The sequence below is a fragment of the Triticum aestivum genome, chromosome 2B, assembly GCF_018294505.1.
Source record: "Triticum aestivum cultivar Chinese Spring chromosome 2B, IWGSC CS RefSeq v2.1, whole genome shotgun sequence".
Classification (NCBI taxonomy): Eukaryota; Viridiplantae; Streptophyta; class Magnoliopsida; order Poales; family Poaceae; genus Triticum; species Triticum aestivum.
Genome location: NC_057798.1, coordinates 494,200,118 through 494,209,864, shown reverse-complemented (window position 1 = coordinate 494,209,864; position 9,747 = coordinate 494,200,118). Strand labels below are relative to the sequence as shown.

Below are 9,747 nucleotides of genomic sequence, written 5' to 3'. Positions count from 1 at the left end.
CATTCTCTTGGGATTTGTGCAACTCCATTCGACATGAACTGATAGAAGGTGGGAAGCCTCATGATTTTGCTGCAGTAAAAGCTAGAGTTGTGCAAATGATTCATTCACCCAGTGTTGTACCATCCAATGCACCCCCTAAACAATTGCAAAGTTTCGGCACCTCATGGCCGGAAAAGTCTCAAACTATTGGGGGGTAATCTCATGAGGAGTGGATGGAAATTGAGATAAAAAAGTTTAAAGCTCGCCAAGCTGAGATGTGGGCTAAAATTAGAGAGCGAGAAGCCTTGCAAATACAAAAAGATAAAAGTATTGATTTAGGTAACAAAGAAAATTTATTTATTGAAAAAGCCAAATCAAATATTATGCGTGCCGAATCTATTGAAGAAAAAGAGTATGCCAAGGTGTTGGGGTGCCAACTGAAAATGGAACAAAGTATCATTCAAATTACACCACCATCATGCTCTCCCAACATATTCAAAGAGGTGTGTTTAGCAAGTGATTTACCTATTTTCAGATTAGTCGCAACTTTATTGTTGATGCATCTATTAGAAAAAATATATCTTATAAGTAATTTTGAAAGACCAATGATGAAGGGAAATTTACTGGTTAGCAATAAAATTGTTACAAATCATATAGGTCAATACATTGTACCATTCAAAGAGGCCGATGGTGACTTATTATTGCAGCCAAAGATTTTCCCATTGCTTTATTTAAAGTTCATATCTAATTGGGTAGCTTTGCTCGCTTCATACTTGGCTTACGCATGGTCTCAGTTGAGACATGTATGTTCTAACTATTTTGATTTCAGAAATTTAAAGCCAAGGTTATACTCTGTTGAGAAAACCAATGATAGTATAATATGTTTTCAAAGACATCAGAGATAGAGTGCAAAACACAATGCATATCCAAATGGGGTGATGTAAGATCTGAACCATTCATTTGCTTAAGTCCAAAGCCGTTCTCACAACAAGATCGGCTAGAAAATAAAAAGTTTACCTTCAATTCAAGCATGTGTAATCAAATATTTGATTTGTTGCTGAAAAAGAATTAAATAAGAATTCTTGATCACCATATCAAGCCATCAATTCAAGGACGAATGTGTTGCCGGTTGCATGATTCATTCAAACATAATTTTTAGGATTGCAACATGTTTCATCAAATAGTTAAATCGGCCATCGAAAAAGGACAATTGAAATTTATTGAAACACCAAGGGATGACCAGTCTATTCTGATTGGTCCTGATGGCAAAAAGTTTTTAAAATGGCTGCTTCAAGATGATTCCTTTAAGAATGAGAAGGTAAAAATTGCAGGTAATGAGATTAAGCTTTCAAGTAAAGAAGTTGTTCAAGAGCATAATGAAAATATTCTTGAAGGCATGAGTTCTATCGAAGTTACAATGAAGACGCCAAGGACTGGGGGACAACAAGCAAATCCTATGATCAATAAAAGCAAACAAAAAGAAAACAAAGGCTAAAATAAGTGCAAGGATAATAGATTGAAAATGACCTTCGCTGAATTATTAGATAAATATCAAAAGACCAGTGAAGAGAAAAGTGCTTATCGGTCAAGTAGTTCAGAAGCATCAAGATCACCCCCTAGGTGCAAATCCGAGGGTTGGTATTGGCAAAGTGAGAATCTCAATGCAGCATATTCACATCCTTACTTTGGGTCACCAATGCCAATGTCGTGGATACCTCATTAAGCTCATGCAAATCCATATCCATCATGGGACAAGTATGATACAAGGGAACATTCTCCATCTTATTTTAGACCATCTCACAAATACCATGCAGCTCCAAGAAGATTGACATTTGAACAATCACACATCAAAGTTCGTTTCAATCATAAGGAATCGGTTCAGAGCTCAAGGAGGAAGAAATAGGTGGTCAAGCAAGTTCACCGCGTGAAAAGAGATGGTCGTAAGGGTGCTACTTCAGATTAGATCTCAAATAACAAAGAGTCAATTAAAGTGTTGACATTGGCTACAAAAGACAAAAATTGAGGCAATCAATTGATAAAAATCAGAGTGATCTCAAATAACAAAGAGCAAATCAACTTTACACCCACAAACATACCGGATCCATGGCGCAATGGTAGCGCATCTGACTCCAGATCATAAGGTTGTGTGTTTGATTCACGTTGGGTTCAATACCCCAAACATAAATAATCTAGTTCTTTTCTTTCAGTTTCTTTCGGACTATTCATTTATGTTTCAGGTGAGGTTAAGATGAGTGGTGTGCTAGTAGGGGAAGACAAGGTACAAAATATTCCCGAACGTATGGGCAGGAAGTGTGGCACAAGGTGTTTAATCTTATTGCAATTGAGGTGCAGGGCCCAGTGGAGTCGGACGTGTTCAAAGATTGGTGGCTGGCTGTGCGAACGAAATTTAGAGGGCAGGACCGCAGAGGGGTTGACACTCTGGTGATGGTGGTGGCCCTTTTTTTGGACTGTTTGTTTATGTTTCAGGTGAGGTTAAGATGAGTGGTGTGCTAGTAGGGGAAGACATGGGACAAACTATTCCCGGACATATGCGCAGGAAGTGTGGGCCGCCGGCCGCCACATCTGCAAGCTGCAGCTTCGGGCTGCCATCTCCATCTTGAACTTGAAGGAAATATGCCCTAGAGGCAATAATAAAGTTATTATTTATTTCCTTATTTCATGATAAATGTTTATTATTCATGCTAGAATTGTATTAACCGGAAACTTAGTACATGTGTGAATACATAGACAAAACATATTGTCCCTAGTATGCCTCTACTTGACTAGCTTGTTAATCAAAGATGGTTATGTTTCCTAACCATAGACATGTGTTGTCATTTGATGAACGGGATCACATCATTAGGAATTATGTGATGGACATGACCCATCCATTAGCTTAGCATTATGGTCGTTATAGTTTCATTGCTACTGCTTTCTTCATGACTTATAAAGGTTCCTCAGACTATGAGATTATGCAACTCCCGAATACCGGAGGAACACTCTGTGTGCTATCAAACATCACAACATAACTGGTTGATTATAAAGATGCTCTACAGGTGTATCCGAAGGTGTTTGTTGGGTTGGCATAGATCGAGATTAGGATTTGTCACTCCGTGTTTCGCAGAGGTATCTCTGGGCCCTCTCGGTAATACTCATCACTATAAGCCTTGCAAGCATTGTGACTAATGAGTTAGTTGCGGGATGAAGTATTACAGAACGAGTAAAGAGACTTGCCAGTAACGAAATTGAACTAGGTATCATGATATCGACGATCGAATCTCAGGCAAGTAACATACCGATGACAAAGGGAACAACGTATGTTGTTATGCGGTTTTACTGATTAAGATCTTTCTAGAATATGTAGGAGCCAATATGAGCATCTAGGTTCCGCTATTGGTTATTGACCGGAGATGTGTCTCATTCATGTCTACATAGTTCTCGAACCCATAGGGTCCGCACGCTTAATATTCGATGATGATTTGTATTATGAGTTATGTGTTTTGATGACCGAAGTTTGTTCGGAGTCCCGGATGAGATCACGGACATGATGAGGAGTCTCAAAATGGTCGATACATAAAGACTGATATATTGGAAGGCTACATTCGGACACCGGAACGGCTCGGGTCGTTTCGGATAAGTTTCAGAGTATCGGGGGTTACCGGAACCCCCTTCAGGAAGTTATTGGGCCTCATGGGCCTTAGTGGAGAAGAGAGAGGTCCAGCCAGGAGGTGGCGCACGCCCCCCTTGCCCCAATCCGAATTGGACAAGGGGAGGGGGCAGCGCCCACCTCCTTCCTTCTCTCCTCCTCCTCCCCCCTTCTCCAACTTGGAATAGGAAAGGGGGGGGGGGCGAATCCTACTAGGTTAGGAGTCCTAGTAGGACCCCCCCATGGCGCGCCTCCCCTCTTGGTCGGCCTCCTCCTCCCCGTCCTTTATATATGTGGCCAAGGGGCACCCCATAGACACACAAGTTGATCTCTTAGCCGTGTGCGGTGCCCCTTCCATAGTTACACACCTCGGTCATATCGTCTTAGTGCTTAGGCGAAGCCCTGCGCCGGTAACTTCATCATCACCGTCGCCACACCGTCGTGCTGATGAAACTCTCCCTCGGCCTCAACTGGATCAAGAGTACGAGGGACGTCATCGAGCTGAACGTGTGCTGAACGCGGAGGTGTCGTACGTTCGGTACTTGGATCAGTTGGATCGCAAAGAAGTTCGACTACATCAACCGCTTAACTAACGCTTCCACTTTCGGTCTATGAGGGTACGTGGACACACTCTCCCCTCTCATTGCTATGCATCACATAGATAGATCTTGCGTGATCGTAGGAATTTTTTGAAATTACCGCATTCCCCAACTGTGGCATCCGAGCCAGGTCTATGCGTAGATGTTATATGCACGAGTAGAACACAAAGAGTTGTGGGCGACACTAGTCATACTGCTTACCACTAATGTCTTACTTTGATTTGGTGGTATTGTTGGATGAAGCGGCCTGGACTGACATTACATGATTGCGTTCATGAGACTGGTTCTACCGACGCGCTTTTGCACAAAGGTGGCTGGCGGGTGTTTGTTTCTCCAACTTTAGTTGAATCGAGTTTGACTACGGCCAGTCCTTGTTGAAGGTTAAAATAGCACACTTGACGAAAAAACGTTGTGGTTTGATGCGTAGGTAAGAACGGTTCTTGCTAGAAGCCCGTAGTAGCCACGTAAAACTTGCAATAACAAAGTAGAGGACGTCTAACTTGTTTTTGCAGGGCTTGCTGTGATGTGATATGGTCAAGGCATGATGTGATATAAATTGTTGTACAAGATGATCATATTTTGTAACAAAGTTATCGGCAACTGGCAGGAGCCATATGGTTGTCGCTTTATTATATGCAATGCAATCGCCATGTAATTGTTTTACTTTATCACTAAGCGGTAGCGATAGTCGTAGTAACAATAGCTGGCAAGACGACAACGATGCTACGATGGAGATCAAGGTGTCGCGCCGGTGACGATGGAGATCATGACGATGCTTCGGTGATGGAGATCATGAGCACAAGATGATCCATATCATGTCACATATTTTGATTGCATGTGATGTTTATATTTTATGCATCTTATTTTGCTTAGTACGGTGGTAGCATTATAAGATGATCCCTTACTAAATTTCAAGGTACAAGTGTTCTCCCTGAGTATGCACCGTTGCTACAACTCGTCGTGCCGAGACACCACGTGATGATCGGGTGTGATAAGCTCTACGTTCACATACAACGGGTGCAAGCCAGTTTTGCACATGCAGATATGGCCTCGGAACATTGAGACCGAAAGGTCGAACGTGAATCATATAGTAGATATGATCAACATAGTGATGTTCACCATTGGAAACTACTCCATCTCACGTGATGATCAGACATGGTTTAGTTGATTTGGATCAGGTGATCATTTAGATGACTAGAGGGATGTCTATCTAAGTGGGAGTTCTTAAGTAATATGATTAATTGAACTTTAATTTATCATGAACTTAGTCCTGATAGTTATTTTGCATGTCTATGTTATTGTAGATCAATGGCCCGTGCTACCATTCCTTTGAATTTTAATGCGTTCCTAGAGAAAGCTAAGTTGAAATATGATGGCAGCAACTACACGGACTGGGTCCATAACTTGAGGATTATCCTCATTGCTGCACAGAAGAATTATGTCTTGGAAGCACCATTAGGTGTACCACCTGCGCGAGCAACTGCAGACATTGTGAATGCCTGGCAGACGCGTGTTGATGACTACTCGATAGTTCAGTGTGCCATGCTCTACGTCTTAGAATTGGGACTTCAAAGGCGTTTTGAACGTCATGGAGCATATGAGATGTTCCAAGAGTTGAAGTTAATATTTCAAGCAAATGCCCGAGTTGAGAGATATGAAGTCTCCAACAAGTTCTACAGCTGCAAAATGGAGGAGAATAGTTCTATCAGTGAACACATACTCAGAACGTCTTGGTACCATAACCACTTGACACAACTGGGAGTTAATCTTCCTGATGATAGTGTCATTGACAGAGTTCTTCAATCACTGCCACCAAGCTATAAAGGCTTCATGATGAACTATAATATGCAAGGGATGAACAAGACTATTCCCGAGCTCTTCGCGATGCTAAAGGCTGCGGAGGTAGAAATCAAGAAGGAGCATCAAGTGTTGATGGTCAACAAGACCACTAGTTACAAGAAAAAGGGAAAAGGGAAGAAGGTGAACTTCAAGAAGAACAGCAAGAAAGTTGCTGCTCAAGAGAAGAAACCCAAGTCTGGACCTAAGCCTGAAACTGAGGCTTCTATGGCAAAGGGACTGGTCATTGGAAGCAGAACTGCCCCAAGTATTTGGTGGATAAGAAGGATGGAAAAGTGGAAGGTATATTTGATATACATGTTATTGATGTGTACCTTACTAATGCTCGTAGTAGCGCCTGGGTATTTGATACTGGTTCTGTTGCTCATATTTTGAACTCGAAACAGGGGCTACGAATTAAACGAAGATTCGCTAAGGACGAGGTGACGATGCGTGTGGGAAATGGTTCCAAGGTCGATGTGATCACCGTCGGCACGCTACCTCTACATCTACCTTGGGGATTAGTTTTAGACCTGAATAATTGTTATTTGGTGCCAGCGTTGAGCATGAACATTATATCTGGATCTTGTTTGATGCGAGACAGTTATTCATTTAAATCAGAGAATAATGGTTGTTCTATTTATATGAGTAATATCTTTTATGGTCATGCACCCTTGCTGAGTGGTCTATTTTTATCGAATCTCGATAGTGATGATACACATATTCATAATATAGAAGCCAAAAGATGCAAAGTTGATAATGATAGTGCAACTTATTTGTGGCACCACTATTTGGGTAATATCAGTATAAAGCGCATGAAGAAACTCCATGCTGATGGACTTTTGGAATCACTTGATTATGAATCACTTGGTGCTTGCGAACCGTGCCTTATGGGCAAGATGACTAAAACTCTGTTCTCCGGAACAATGGAACGAGCTACTGACTTATTGGAAATAATACATACAGATGTATGCGGTCCAATGAGTGTTGAGGCTCGTGGAGGGTATCATTATTTTCTTGCCTTCACAGATGATTTGAGTAGATATGGTTATATCTACTTAATGAAGCATAAGTCTGAAACATTTGAGAAGTTCAAAGAATTTCAGAGTGAAGTGGAAAATCATCGTAACAAGATAATAAAGTTTCTACGATCTGATCGTGGAGGTGAATATTTGAGTTACGAGTTTGGTCTTCATTTGAAACAACATGGGATAGTTTCAAACTAACGCCACCTGGAACACCATAGCGAAATGGTGTGTCCGAATGTCGTAACCGTACTTTATTAGATATGGTGCGATCTATGATATCTCTTACTGATTTACCACTATCGTTTTGGGGTTATGCTTTAGAAACGGCTGCATTCACTTTAAATAGGGCACCATCAAAATCCGTTGAGACGATGCCTTATGAACTGTGGTTTGGCAAGAAACCAAAGTTGTCGTTTCTTAAAGTTTGGGGCTGCGATGCTTATGTGAAAAAGCTTCAACCTGATAAGCTCGGACCCAAGTCAGAGAAGTGCGTCTTCATAGGATACCCAAAGGAAACTGTTGGGTACACCTTCTATCACAGATCCGAAGGCAAAATTTTTGTTGCTAAGAATGGATCCTTTCTAGAGAAGGAGTTTCTCTCGAAAGAAGTGGGTGGGAGGAAAGTATAACTTGATGAGGTAATTTTACCTTCTCCCTTATTGGAAAGTAGTTCATCACAGAAATCAATTCCAGTGATTCCTACACCAATTAGTGAGGAAGTTAATGATGATGATCATGAAACTTCAAATCAAGTTACTACCAAACCTCATAGGTCTTCCAGAGTGAGATCCACACCAGAGTGGTACGGTAATCCTATTCTGGAAGTCATGTTACTAGACCATGGTGAACCTATGGAACTATGAGGAAGCGATGATGAGCCCAGATTCCACAAAATGGCTTGAGGCCATGAAATATGAGATGGGATCCATGTATGAGAACAAAGTGTGGACTTTGGTGGACTTGCCCGATGATCGGCAAGCCATAGAAAATAAATGGATCTTCAAGAAGAAGACCGACACAGATGGTAATGTTACTGTCTACAAAGCTTGACTTGTTGAGAAAGGTTTTAGACAAGTTCAAGGAGTTGACTACGATGAGACTTTCTCACCTGTAGCGATGCTTAAGTCTGTTCGAATCATGTTAGCAATTGCCGCATTTTATGATTATGAAATTTCGCAAATGGATGTCAAAACTGCATTCCTGAATGGATTTCTGGAAGAAGAGTTGCATATTATGCAACCAGAAGGTTTTGTCAATCCAAAGGGTGCTAAAAAAGTGTGCAAACTCCAGCGATCCATTTATGGACTGGTGCAAGCCTCTCGGAGTTGGAATAAACGCTTTGTCAGTGTGATCAAAGCATATGGTTTTATACAGACTTTTGGAGAAGCCTTTATTTACAAGAAAGTGAGTGGGAGCTCTGTAGCATTTCTAATATTATATGTCGATGATATATTGTTGATTGGAAATGATATATAATTTTTGGATAACATAAAGGGATACCTGAATAAGAGTTTTTCCATGAAAGACCTCGGTGAAGCTGCTTACATATTGGGCATCAAGATCTATAGAGATAGATCAAGACACTTAATTGTACTTTCACAAAGCACATACCTTGATAAAGTTTTGAAGAAGTTCAAAATGGATCAGTCAAAGAAAGGGTTCTTGCCTATGTTACAAGGTACGAAATTGAGTCAGCCTCAATGCCCGACCACTACAGAAGATAGAGAGAAAATGTAAGTCATTCCCTATGCTTCAGCCATAGGTTCTATCATGTATGCAATGCTGTGTACTAGACCTGATGTGTGCCTTGCTATAAGCATAGCAGGGAGGTACCAATGTAATCCCAGAGTGGAGCACTGGATAGCGGTCAAGAACATCCTAAAATACCTGAAAAGGACTAAGGATATGTTTATCATTTATGGAGATGAAAAAGAGCTCATCATAAATGGTTACGTGGATGCAAGATTTGACACTGATCCGGATGACTCTAAGTCGCAAACCGGATACATATTTTTATTGAATGGAGGAGCTGTCAGTTGGTGCAGTTCCAAGCAGAGCGTTGTGGCGGGATCTACGTGTGAAGCGGAGTACATTGCTTCTTTGGAAGGAGCAAATGAAGGAGTCTGCATGAAGGAGTTCGTATCCGATCTAGGTGTCATATCTAGTGCATCGGGTCCAATGAAAATCTTTTGTGACAATACTGGTGCAATTGCCTTGGCAAAGGGATCCAGATTTCACAAGAGAACCAAGCACCTCAAGAGACGCTTCAATTCCATCTGTCATCAAGTGTCAGAAGGGGACATAGAGATTTTCAAGATATATACGGATCTGAATGTTGCAGACCCGTTGACTAAGCCTCATCCACGAGCAAAACATGATCAACACCAAAGCTCCATGGGTGTTAGAATCATTACTATGTAATCTAGATTATTGACTCTAGTGCAAGTGGGAGACTGAAGGAAATATTCCCTAGAGGCAATAATAAAGTTATTATTGATTTCCTTATTTCATGATAAATGTTTATTATTCATGCTAGATTTGTATTAACCGGAAACTCAGTACATGTGTGAATACATAGACAAAACACATTGTCCCTAGTATGCCTCTACTTGACTAGCTCATTAATCAAAGATGGTTATGTTTCCTAACCATAGACATG

The 9,747-nt window shown here is 41.1% G+C and overlaps 1 non-coding gene across 1 annotated transcript; it reads left to right on the top strand.

Moving 5' to 3' along the window:
• The first annotated feature begins 2,076 nt into the window (after positions 1 to 2,076).
• On the top strand, positions 2,077 to 2,148 carry TRNAW-CCA (transfer RNA tryptophan (anticodon CCA)). Its single transcript has one exon. It is a non-coding gene; the product is annotated as a tRNA-Trp (tRNA).
• The last annotated feature ends 7,599 nt before the right edge of the window (positions 2,149 to 9,747 follow it).